This window comes from Arachis ipaensis, chromosome B08, assembly GCF_000816755.2.
Source record: "Arachis ipaensis cultivar K30076 chromosome B08, Araip1.1, whole genome shotgun sequence".
Lineage (NCBI taxonomy): Eukaryota > Viridiplantae > Streptophyta > Magnoliopsida > Fabales > Fabaceae > Arachis > Arachis ipaensis.
The window spans coordinates 66,520,793-66,534,706 of NC_029792.2; positions in this window are offsets into that span (position 1 = coordinate 66,520,793).

Below are 13,914 nucleotides of genomic sequence, written 5' to 3' on the forward strand. Positions count from 1 at the left end.
TTGGAAAGCTAGTATGATTAATTGTTGCTCAATTGCATTGGATTTTATTTAATTGAAGTTTTCATCTAGGATATTTTGTGAAATCTTTTGAAAATATGAAAACCTTGAAAAAGCAATTAAAAATTAAAGCAAGGAAAGAAAAAGGGGAAGAATGAGAAAGCTGAAGGCTCTGAGTACCAATGACAATTGTCAAGTACTTGTGGTGTTTATGTATCAAGCCAAATGCTTGAAAACAAAACACTTAGAAGTCAAGGTTAGACTCAAAGTGCAAAAGCACTCCCTCAAAGCTCAAGGCTCTGAGCATCAATGATTAGAGAGTTAAGAAAAGAAACAAATGAGCTTAATGAAGTCCTCTAATTAAATGATTGTGGTGCTTATGTATCAAGTGGTAATACTTGAAAACAAAGCATTTAGAAGTCGTAGCTTTGTTATCAACTCATGGGGCAAAGCACCCATAAGGAGAAGCTAATAAGAAAATTAAAAGTTTGCTTCAAGGAAGAAATATAAGAAAAAGATTTCATAAATTGAGCTAGATGGAAGCATCAATCATTTACATTTCTTTTGTGATTGTAGCTTGCTTAGAAAACTAGCTTACCATGAACATTAATTTGCTATTCTTCTCACCTTGGTTTGTCAATCTTTATTGCATGATTCTTTTCTTGCTTGGGGACAAGCAAGGTTTAAGTTTGGTGTTGTGATGACATGTCACCATGTCATGTTTTTCTATGCTTTTTCATACAAGAAATTAATGATTACTGCTTAAATATTGCATTCTTTGGTGCTTAAATGGTATATTTTTTTAATCTTTTGATTTGATAAACTTTGTAGGAAATAAGAAGAAAAAGAAGCAAAGAAGCACAAAATAAGCTAAAAAGGAGAATAAAAGAGCTTTGGGGCACACTTTGAAGTTGGAGCACAATTTGGAGCCTTAGGCCACGCTTTTAAAAAGCGTGGCCCATGACTAAATCAAGGAAGCTTCATCAGCACAGCCACCCAGGAGCTCAACGTTTGCCCCAACGTTTGCCTCAAACGTGAGGTCAAACGTTGGCTAAGGAATACCTTGGGAAATGTTGCTCCCTACAGCCTGAAGGGGCATACTTCCGACAAGAATAACTTGAGCTACAGAGCTCCAAATGAGGTGATTCCAAAACCATTGGAAAGTAGGAATCAAGAGCTTTCCAAGCATATATGGCACTGCATGGTGGACACTAAAATTTAGGGAGAAACCTGCCCCGAAATGTGCATAAATGAACATGGTGTTAACCTGCAGTGAGGCCAACTGACCTCTGCACCTTCGACGGAGCATAACTCGAGCTGTGGAGCTCCAAATGATGCGCTTCCAAAAGCATTGGAAAGTAGACATTCAGGGCTTTCCAACGATATATAGTAGTATGGGGTGGACATCACGTTGGATCCTCCAAAACTGGCAATGTTCCCAACGTTTGCGCCAACGTTTGCCTCAAACGTGAGGTCAAACGTTGGCCACCTTTGAGCATGGAAGAGCACCCCTGATTGATGATTTAAATGAGCCACGTTTGCACCAACGTTTGCCTCAAACGTTAGGCCAAATGTTGGCTAGAAGAGCTACTTGGGAAAGGCCACGTTTGAGCTCACGTTTGACCTCAAACGTTGGCTCAAACGTGGATGACAGCAAGGGGCCGATCTGCATAATGGGTTTCACGAAGACGTTTGAGTCAATGTTTGCCTCAAACGTTGACTCAAACGTGAATTGCTCAACAATCCAATTTGCACGCAGATTTCTTTTCAAGACCAAGGCCATCCGAATCCATCTTCAACCCAATTCCACTCCAAAGCAAGCAAAGCCCAATTGACATCACTTATAGGCACACAGAGAAGTTAGATTAGGAATTTTATTTTTGTAAATATTGTTTTCATTTTTTCATTTTCATTTTGTAAAAGCCTATATAAAGGCATTAGTTTCATTTTACTAAGGAGGCGAGCTCCATTAGAGAGTATAGAGGCTGGCTCCACGAGGGAGCATTAGGAATAGAGAACTCTCTCTCTTTAGTTTTTCTCTTTGTTTTGAATCTTGGGTTGAGAATTGAAGGAATTCTGTTTCATTCTGACTTTGAGATTTCTCTTGTTATTCTTCTACAAAATTTCAGTGAATTAAGGATTTGAATCAACACTCTGTTTACTGCTTTCATCTTCATTTCTTTTGCAAATTGTTCTTTATTTGATCAAGGAAGGACTTGAGATCTAGACTTGTTTTCTAGTCTCATTGAGCCCCTGAGATCTTCACTTATCTTTCTATATTTCACAATTGATTTGAGTTTTCTTGTTGATTTACTTTTCTGCTACAATTTCCTTCTCTGCAATTTTTACCTTCTACTGCATTGCTTCCAATTTACATTTCCTGCACATTTACATGCCTCACTGATGCGTACGCGTGACTGACGGGTACGCGTGATAAGGAATTTCACCAAATGACGTGTACGCGTCACATGCGCTACCTGCAAAAAACACTGGGGGCGATTTTGGGCTGAGTTTAAACCCAGCTTTCAGCCCAGAAATGCAGACTAAAGCCAGGGGACAAGCAGAGACTCAACACACAACATTCATTCACATAATTTAGGTTTTAGATGTAGTTTTTAGAGAGTTGCTCTCTCCTCTCTCTAGGTTTTAGGATTTCTCTTAGTTTTAGGTTTATTTCTTCCCAATTCCAGGTTCAATGTTCCTTTAATTTAGTTTCTCTTCTACTCTTATTTAGTCTAGCACTTTAGTTTACTTATTTCTCTTGTTAATTTGTTTATTTTCCCAATTTGGTTTATGAACTCCATGTTAGATTTGATTTATTTATTTAATGCAATTTGAGGTATTTCATATTTATGATTTTAATTTAGCTTTTTAAATTCTTAGCTTTGGTTGAGTAATTGGAGATGCTTGAGTTATCAAACTCCTTTGCTGATTTTTAATTGAAAGTTGCTGGTTAGTTTGGATCCCTCTAAAGCTAGTCTTTCCTTAGGAGTTGACTAGGACTTGAGGAATCAAATTGATTAGTCCATTTGACTTTCCTTTATTTAGTAAGGGTTAACTAAGTGGGAGCAATGAACAATTATCATCACAATTGATAAGGATAACAAGGATAGGACATCTAATTCTCATAGCTTGCCAAGGGTTTTTCTAGTTATTAATTTACTTTCTTGCAATTTACTTTTCTTGTTTCTTATTCAAAAATCCAAAAAAATACCTTTCCATAACCAATAATAAATCATACTTTGGTTATTATTTTTATTGGGTTTGCTTTAGTGACAAACAAGTTTTTGTACGAAAGGATTATTTGTTGGTTTAGAAACTATACTAGCAACGAGAACCTATTTGTGAAATTCTTTACTAGCAAAAGTCCGTTCGTCAAAATGGCGCCGTTGACGGAGAATTGCAAACGTGTGCCTTATTATTGGTTATTGTAAATATTTGCTTTTTCCTTTCTTTGTTAGTGTTTCTAGTTTTAGGAGTCATTAATTTTTATTAGTTTTTATTCTTTTACTACTATGAATTCTCACCCCTTTCACTATGAGTTTGGTTCCAATTATGTTGTTGGGATTGGACACTATAATGAGAACATGCATTGGTGCGCGAAATTGGAAATCACAATTCTTCACAAATTTGCACAACTAACCAGCAAGTGCACTGGTCGTCCAAATAATACCTTACGTGAGTAAGGGTCGATCCCATGGAGATTGTTGGCTTGAAGCAATCTATGGTTATCTTGTAACTCTTAGTCAGGAAAACAATAAAATAATTCACTTATCAAATTTGATTGCAAGGAATAAAAGGGCAGAACACAAATTATACTTCTATGCAATGGTGGAGAATATGTTGGAGTTTTAGAAATGCTTTGTCTTCTGAAATTCTGCTTTCCTTTGTTTATGATTCATGCACGCACGTCCTCCTATGGCAAGCTGTGTGTTGGTGGATCACCGTTGTCAATGGCTACCATCCATCCTTCCAGTGAAAAGGGTCCAGGTGCGCTATCACCGCACGGCTAATCATCTGCAGGTTCTCGATCGTACCAGAATAGGATTTACTATCCTTTTGTGTCTGTCACTACGCCCAGCACTCGCGAGTTTGAAACTTGTCACAGTCATTCAATCCCTGAATCCTACTCGGAATACCACAGACAAGGTTTAGACTTTCCGGATTCTCTTGAATGCTGCCATCAATCTAGCTTATACCACGAAAATTCTGATTAAGAGATCCAAGAGATATTCATTCATTCTACGGTGAACGAAAGTGGTTGTCAGGCACGCGTTCGTGGGGGAATGATGATGATTGTCACGTTCATCACATTCATGTTCAAGTGCAAATAGATATCTTAGATAGGAACACACATGTTTGAATAGAAAACAGAAATACTTGCATTAATTCATCAGGACACAGCAGAGCTCCTCACCCCCAACAATGAAGTTTAGAGACTCATGCCGTCAGGGATTACAAAGTTCATATCTAAAATGTCATGAGATACAAAATAAATCTCTAAAAGTTGTTTAAATACTAAACTAGTAACCTAGGTTTACAGAAAATGAGTAAACTATGATAGATAGTGCAGAAATCCACTTCTGGGGCCCACTTGGTGTGTGCTGGGGCTGAGACTAAAGCTTCTCACGTGCCAGGGCTGTTTTGGGTGATCAACGCCAGGCTGTAACGTAATTCTGGCGTTGAACTCCAACTTGTAACGTGTTTCTGGCGCTGGACGCCAGACAGCAACATGGAACTGGCATTGAACGCCAGTTTAGGTTGTCTATCCTTGAGCATAGTATGAACTATTATATATTGCTGGAAAGCCCTAGATGTCTACTTTCCAACACAATTGGAAGCGCGTCAATTGGACTTCTGTAGCTCCAGAAATTCCATTCCGAGTGCAGAGAGGTCAGGATCCAACAACATCAGCAGTCCTTTTTCAGCCTGAATCAAATTTTTGCTCAGCTCCCTCAATTTCAGTCAGAAAATACCTGAAATTACAGAAAAACACACAAACTCATAGTAAAGTCCAGAAATATGAATTTTGCCTAGAAACTAATGAAAATAAACTAAAAGCTAACTAAAACATACTAAAAACTATATGAAATTAACCCCAAAAAGCGTATAAAATATCCGCTCATCACAACACCAAACTTAAACTGTTGCTTGTCCTCAAGCAACTAGATAAATAAATTAGAATACAAATGAGTCAAGAAACAATAATATCTCAGAGTTTTTGAGTGAAGCTCAGATTCTAATTAAATGAGCGGGGCTAGTAGCTTTTTGCCTCCTTGTTCTAACGAAAATCTTCTATTTTATTCATGTTTAATGATGATGAGAAAAATAAATTATAGCTTAATTGGGGATAAAATCAAAATATAAATACTAATTGCCATTATATGACTCCTAAGGTGAAACTCAAATAATAGAAAAGAAAGTTATCACAAGGTTAAGGTTAAGATCAGAACTCAACAACCTTGACTTTGGGAAGCGGATGCCTCTTTAGTCTGTGGAGTGCTTGGCCCTTCAAGAGATAGTTTCTGATGCTTTAGTTCTCTTAATTCACGCCCTTGCACCTCTTGTTCTCTGAGCAGTTTACAAAGCATGCTGTTTTGATTTTACTGTTCTTCCTTCAATTGGTCCATGGTTTCTTGCAACTTAGTGACAGATGCCTCAAGATGCTCCCAGTATTCAAATTGAGGGAGTTCTGGTAGGAATTCTTGCGCCCTCCTCTTGATGGGGTCATCCTGCATTTGTTGTTTTTCCATTGTGATTTTTGTGATTGGTTGCTCCACTGAGATATACTCTGTTATTCCCATCTTTATTCCAGCATCTTTGCAGAGCATAGAGATTAGGCTTGGATAAGCCAACCTGGCATCCTTGGAGTTCTTGTTGGCCAGTATGTAGAATTCAGATGGGATCAGTTGATGAACTTATACTTCTTTTCCCAATATAATGCAATGGATCATCACTGCTCTTCTTACATTGACTTCAGAACGGTTGCTGGTGGGCAATATAGAACGCCCAATGAAGTCCAGCCATCCTCTGGCGATTGGTTTGAGATCTTCTCTCTTGAGTTGACTTGGGGCACCCTTCGTGCTGGTGGTCCACCTGGCTCCAGGGATGCATATATCCTCTAGAATCTTATCCAGGCCCTTGTTTGTTCTCATCATTCTCCTATTGAAGGAGTCTGGGTCATCTTTCAGCTGAGGTAGCTTAAAGATCTCCCTGATTTTGTCAGGGTAGATGTGAACAATCTTTCCTCTGACCACAGTCCTGTAGTCATAGAGGGCAGCTCCAGATATTCTCTGCCTGTCTATTTGCCACAGATTAGCGTAGAATTCTTGAACCATATTCCTTCCCACTTTCGTTTTAGGATTAGCTAGGACTTCCCAGTTCCTATTTCGAATCTGCTCTTGAGTGGTTTTATCAAGTCTTTGCTCACTTATTCATACAATTTGCATGATTTTACAATTCCTTTCCAATTTTGTTATATGATTGAAAAATTGCTTTCTGAGCCTTTAAATTGTATATTTTTAACTCCCCTTTATACCATTTGATGCCGTGATCTGTGCGTTAAGTGTTTTCAGGTTTTATAGGGTAGGAATAGCTTAGAGGATGGAAAGGAAGCTTGCAAAAATGGAAGGAACACAAGAAACTAAGGAGCTGTCCAGCGAGGAACAACGCACGCGCGTACCTGACGCGTGCATGGATTGGATATTTGCACAGTGATGCGTACGCGTGACTGACGCTTACGCTTGACATGTCCTACCTGCAGAAATCGCAGAAAATGCTGGGGGCAATTTTGGGCTGAGTTTGAACCCAGTTTTCGACCCAAAAATGCAGACTAAAGCAGGGGAGAGAAGCAGAGACTCAACACACAACATTCATTCACATAATTTAGGTTTTAGGATTTTACTTAGTTTTAGGTTTATTTCTTCCCAATTCCAGGTCCAATGTTCCTTTAATTTAGTTTCCCTTCTACTCTTATTTAGTCTAGCACTTTAGTTTACTTATTTCTCATGTTAAATTTTTTTTTCCCAAGTTAGTTTATGAACTCCATGTTAGATTTGATTTCTTTATTTAATGCAATTTGAGGTATTTCATATTTATGATTTTAATTTAGCTTTTTACATTCTTAGCTTTGGTTGAGTAATTGGATATGCTTGAGTTATCAAACTCCTTTGCTGATTGTTAATTAAAAGTTGCTGGCTAGTTTGGATCCCTCTAAAGCTAGTCTTTCCATAGGAGTTGACTAGGACTTGAGGAGTCAAATTGATTAGTCCATTTGACTTTCTTTTATTTATTAAGGGTTAACTAAGTGGGAGCAATGAACAATTCTCATCACAATTGATAAGGATAACTAGGATAGGGCATCTAATTCTCATACCTTGCTAAGGGTTTTTCTAGTTGTTAATTTACTTTCTTGCAATTTACTTTTCTTGTTCCTTATTCAAAAATCCAAAAAGATACCTTTCCATAACCAATAATAAATCATACCTCCCTGCAATTCTTTGAGAGACGACCCGAGGTTTAAATACTTCGGTTATTATTTTTATTGGGTTTGCTTTAGTGACAAACAAGTTTTTGTACGAAAGGATTCTTTGTTGGTTTAGAAACTATATTAGCAACGAGAACTTATTTGTGAAATTCTTTACTAGCAAAAGTCCGTTCGTCATATACTCAGACCATGCAGCTCTTAAATACTTGTTAGCTAAAAAAGAGTCTAAACTAAGTTTAATACGTTGGATATTATTGCTGCAAGAATTTGATTTAGAAATCAAAGATAGGAGTGGTTCCCAGAAATGATACTTTTCTATTTGATAGCTTGCATGCAATATCTGAGGTAGTTCTTGGAATGCACCTATAGCTAATTATTTAGTTAGTCATACCTTCCCTCCCAATTTTACTAAGCATCAAAAGGACAACTGAAAAGCGAGTCCAAATATTACATACGGGATGACCCATATTTATGGAGGTATAGTGCTAACCAGATAATTTGAAGGTGTGTGCCTCAATCAGAATTCCAGTCAATATTAGAGGCATGCCACTCCTCCGAGAGTGGTGGACATTTTGGTCCTCAAAGAACAGCTAGAAAAATTTTAGACTGTGGATTCTGGTGGCCCACTCTTTTTAAGGATACTACTGCCTTCTGTAAATCTTGCTCCCCATGCCAAAGGTTTAGAAATATATCCAAGAGGGATGAGATGCCCCAACAGCTTATGCTATTCTGTGAAATTTTTGATGTTTGGGGCATTGACTTCATGGGTCCATTTCCAAACTCTAGTGGTATCTTATATATATTGTTAGCTGTAGATTATGTTTCTAAATGGGTGGAAGTAATTCCTACCCGTACTGATGATGCTAACATTGTTGTCTCCTTTGTTAGAAATCATATTATCTGTCGCTTTGGATCACCACGAGCAACCGTGAGTGATCAAGGCGCTCATTTTTCTAACAGGAGATTGATAGGTCTACTGAAGAAATATGGCATTGTGCACAAGGTAGCAACAGCTTACCATCCTCAGACCATTGGGCAAGTCGAGGTGTCAAACAGAGAGATAAAGCACATATTGGAGAAGATAGTCAAGCCTCATCGGAAGGACTGGAGCACTAGACTTGTATATGTGCTTTGGGCTTATTGGACAGCGTACAAGACACCCATCGGGATGAGTCCCTTCCGCCTAGTATACGGAAAGGCTTGTCACCTCCCAGTGGAGGTGGAACACAAGGCTTTCTGGGCTATACGGGAATGCAACATGGGATTTGAGAAGGCTGGTGCTAGAAGGAAGCTGCAACTAGCATATGATAACTCCAGACTATATAAAGAAAAGGTGAAGGCTGTGCATGACAGTCATATCAAGAGAAAAGAGTTCAGACCTGGGGAGCTAGTTCTCCTTTACAACTCAAGATTGAGGCTCATGCCAGGCAAGCTGAGATTAAGATGGGAAGGCCCCTATAGGGTGGAAAAGGCAGAGCCATACGGAGTCTTTCACCTGAGTAATCCTTCAAGTTCCAAATTCATCAAGGTCAATGGACATCGCTTGAAGTTGTATCATGGGGAGAAAATAAAGGACAATAAAGAGCTAGAGGTCTTCCTCTTGGAGGATCCACCAACAGAAGCAGATTGAGCTTGTGGACCGTCCAACTTAAGGACGTAAAAACAAAGTGCTAGGTGGGAGACAACCCACCATGGTATGATCGTTCCTTTTTATTCCTAGTTTTATTTTAGTTTGTTTTTATCAGTGTTCATTCATAAATTCTGCATAATCATCTGCATTCTGCATAACAAAAAAAAAGCATTCGACGTGCGAGCGTCCACGACGCGTATGCGACATATGTGAATGCGAGAATACTAGGTATTGAACAGAGAGTTGGGCAGGAGCGGTGCTGGAAGCGTGCTTTGTGCACAAGCAAGACCACGTGTATGCGTCCCTCACGCGTCCTCGTCGCTTGCGCTTTCAGCAGCTCACGCGTAAGCGTCCCTGACGAGTACGCGTCACCCTGGAAATCGGCGTAAATGGGTGCTTGACCAGAGAGTTGTGCTGGTTTGGGGCTGGAACTGTGCTAGAAGCACAAACCCCATCACGCATACGCGTCCCTGGCGCGTGCTCGTCGTTTTCACTTAATGGCCATCCACCCGTACGCATGCCTGACGCGCACGCGTCATATGCAATTTTGACCCCCAGCCCAAACTGAACAGCGAGTTGTGCATGCGCGGGGCTGCCTTCGCGCGATTGGCACAACCCAATGTCAAGCGTACGCGTCCTAGACGCGTCCGTGTCGCTTAAACCTTGTGCGACCCATGCGTACACGTGCCATACGCGTACGCGTCGCATGCGACGCATAATTACACCAGTACGCCGCCTGATTTTAATTCTTCCCTCCCCCAATCCTAATTCTTTTTCAATTCTAATTCTTTCTTCTTTCTTCTTTCTTCCTTATTTTTTCTTACTATCCACTACTTTCTTCTTCCCTTTTTCATCTTCTACCTCAGGTTCTTTTCTTCCTCCCATCTACTCATTCATTCTTCTTTCAATTATCGCATTTAATTATTTTTCTTTCTTCTCAATTTTTCTTTTAGCTTCATTATTTATGGTTTCTTTTTTCTTTCTTTTTTCATGCATTTTTATGTTGGTGTTGGAGCTTTTTATGGGTATTATTTTATTGGAACTTGTGGATACTATGAGGAGTAATTTGACAATTGACATGTAATTTTGGGTCTCATATATACTTGGATACATTATTTTCATTCCTATTTTAACCTGCACACCAAGTGTTTGTGAAAAAGCTTTTATGGCATTTTAAATCCTATTTTATTTTACTCTTCCACTTTAATGCCTCTTTTTCACCACACTTGTACTCCACATGTATTTGGGATTATCATTCACAATTGTCATCCTACAAGGGCTCTTTAATTTGGCTTATTTTCATAATTGATGCTTGAGTTATGCTTCTCTTGCCTATTACTTGCATGCTTTTAACCTCTTGCATCTAATTATTATGAATTGTCTTTTTGATCTTAATTGATGTCTTACCTACATGTTGTAGCTACCATGTATTTAAGCTATAATCTTTTCTTTGGCATTCATTATCACTTGGAATTCCTTTCTTCCGGTTCTTTAGTTATCCATATTTAACATTCTCCCTCTTTTTTTCTTCCATAGGCATGGATACCAAGAAAGGAAAAGAGAAGGCCACTGACAAGACACCATCAAGGAGAGCAACCAAGAGAACTCTGGCTAAGGCGCCACCATCTACCAGCGTCAAGCCACCAACAAAGCGGTGAAGAGGATCATTAAAGTTGATGAATCAGAGAAAGCCTTTTCCGCACGGGACTCCACACGGTTCACTAACCGTTACTGCGAACAAATGTTCCCCATCCTAGCTGAGAGGAACTACAACAATGAGCATCTACTCATCGTTCCAACACACTTTGTTGATTTTGTGGAGCCCCGCATAGAGAGGACACATTGGTGATTTTTGAGGAGGCAGCCGCAGGAGGCCAACTTATCATGGGTAGTTGAATTCTACTCCAATTTCTACTCACCTACTCTGCAGACTGTCTATGTTCATCAGCAACAAGTCCCTGTCTCCGAGAGTGCCATACAGTGAGCACTGGATCTTCCGCCTAGCCCAGAGGGATTGGATGCATATCAAGAGGCCTCTCTTAAGTGCCAGATGTATCAGTTTGACTAGGATAGTGTCCTTAGAGTTATAGCCAACCTGGCAGTACCTGGATCTATGGGCCGCATCGGTCAAAACCCAAGAGCATCTCAGCCGAGTCACTCACCTTGGAGGCTCGAGTGTGGGCACAGATTATGTCCTACTACATCTTTTTGAGCACTCACGAGTCCACCTTCACAGCGGACATGGCTGTTCTCATCTGGTGCATCCTGACAAAGCAACCTCTCAACCTGCCCCGACTCATCCAGCAGGCAATGGGACCCGTACAGATTGCGGGTAACCTTGCCTTTCCCCACCTTGGTTTCAAATTTAGTCTCTGCAGCAGGTGTGTCCTATCGGGCAGGAGACACGAAGGTCATGATCCCTAGGGCTGACCAGTATGTCCCGAATGAGAAGTACATCAGGCCACCAGTTCCCTCTGCGAGCCGGCCTACAGGCCCACCTTTGGATACTCCTCCTTCTTCTACTCCACCATCATCCACACCACAAGCACCATCCAACCATCAGATGCTCCTTCAGATCCTTGAGAGGTTCGACCGGCAAGACCGGCGGATGGAGCAAATGGAGCGCCGTAACAAGTGCCGATACAACTATCTGAAGGACCTCATAGTTGGTACTCACCCACCTCCAGAATAGAAGGACGCCCCAGACTCCCCTTCATCCAGTAGAACAGGGAGCCATGGCGAACTAGACAGCAGAGGCGATGCTTCCAGCCCTAACACCAACATTTGACTTTTTCGTTTGTTAGATAGTATAAATTGCATGGTAATAATTGCTTGCATGTATATAATGAGTTTCTTTTCAAGACCCTATTTTATAGTATTTCACTAATTCAAATTAATAATTTTTATGTTAAACTTGTCTAAAAATTGTACTTTGGAACATGAATTATAGCTATGAACACACAACCTGTGAGATTTGAGCTTAATTATATGGTTAAATTATTTAACCATAATATTTTATTCTTGTGTGTTTTCTTCTCTATGATTGTAATCTATAGTTTGTTCCATTCTGTATGTCCATTGTTTAGTGTATTTGTATGCATACATATGATTGAGGCCATCATTTGTTACTAGCTCACTTATCCCAAATAGCCTACCATTTCAATTACCTTTGTTTGCCACTTTGATCCTTTTAATCCCCTTTGTTCTGTATTTTACCACATCACTAGCCTTAAGCGAAAAATAATTAATTACCCCCAATTGAATCTTTGGTTAGCTTAAGATAGAGATTGGGTATCAATTAAGTGTGGGGAATTGTAGGAACTTGGGTTGATGAAATTGTATTGACAAAAGTATTGGGAATTTGGGTGCATACTCATGTGAGACCAGAAAAACCATGTGCATTGATAAGTTATGTTTGCTTTCATGTTAAAAAAACAATTTTATTACAATATAAATAAATAAATAAATAGGGGACAAAATTATTCCAATGTTATGTTTAATAAAAGATTAGTGCATATGTGGTGAAATTAAGGAAAATTTGGTATATGAGTATGTGAAATACACAAAAGTGTGATTTTGGGTAGCTAGGCATGATTTTAGAATTACATAGAGAGAGAGAGAGAGAGAGAGAGAGAGAGAGAGAGAGAGAGAGAGAGAGAGAGAGAGAGAGAGAGAGAGAGAGAGAGAGAGAGAGAGAGAGAGAGAGAGAGAGAGAGAGAGAGAGAGAGAGAGAGAGAGAGAGAGAGAGAGAGAGAGAGAGAGAGAGAGAGAGAGAGAGAGAGAGAGAGAGAGAGAGAGAGAGAGAGAGAGAGAGAGAGAGAGAGAGAGAGAGAGAGAGAGAGAGAGAGAGAGAGAGAGAGAGAGAGAGAGAGAGAGAGAGAGAGAGAGAGAGAGAGAGAGAGAGAGAGAGAGAGAGAGAGAGAGAGAGAGAGAGAGAGAGAGAGAGAGAGAGAGAGAGAGAGAGAGAGAGAGAGAGAGAGAGAGAGAGAGAGAGAGAGAGAGAGAGAGAGAGAGAGAGAGAGAGAGAGAGAGAGAGAGAGAGAGAGAGAGAGAGAGAGAGAGAGAGAGAGAGAGAGAGAGAGAGAGAGAGAGAGAGAGAGAGAGAGAGAGAGAGAGAGAGAGAGAGAGAGAGAGAGAGAGAGAGAGAGAGAGAGAGAGAGAGAGAGAGAGAGAGAGAGAGAGAGAGAGAGAGAGAGAGAGAGAGAGAGAGAGAGAGAGAGAGAGAGAGAGAGAGAGAGAGAGAGAGAGAGAGAGAGAGAGAGAGAGAGAGAGAGAGAGAGAGAGAGAGAGAGAGAGAGAGAGAGAGAGAGAGAGAGAGAGAGAGAGAGAGAGAGAGAGAGAGAGAGAGAGAGAGAGAGAGAGAGAGAGAGAGAGAGAGAGAGAGAGAGAGAGAGAGAGAGAGAGAGAGAGAGAGAGAGAGAGAGAGAGAGTGTGTGTGTGTGTGTGTGTCAGGTGAGAGCTTTTCACAGCGACGTGTGCGCGTAACTAACTCATACGCGTGACATGCGAAGATGACCATCGACGCGTACGCATGACTAACGCATACGCGTGACTGACGCGTACGTGTGACATGCGCCACGTGTAGAAAATGCAGAAGACACTGGAGGCAATTTTGGGCTGAGTCTGGACCCAGTTTTCAGCCCAGAAACACAGACTAGAGCCAGGGGAAAAGCAAAGACTCAACACACATTCTCATTCGCAAAGTTTTTAGTTTTAGTTTGGAATCTAGAGAGAAACACTACTTCCTCTAGGTTTCCTTCACATTCATAGTTTTAGATTTTTATGCTTTTGATTTGGATAT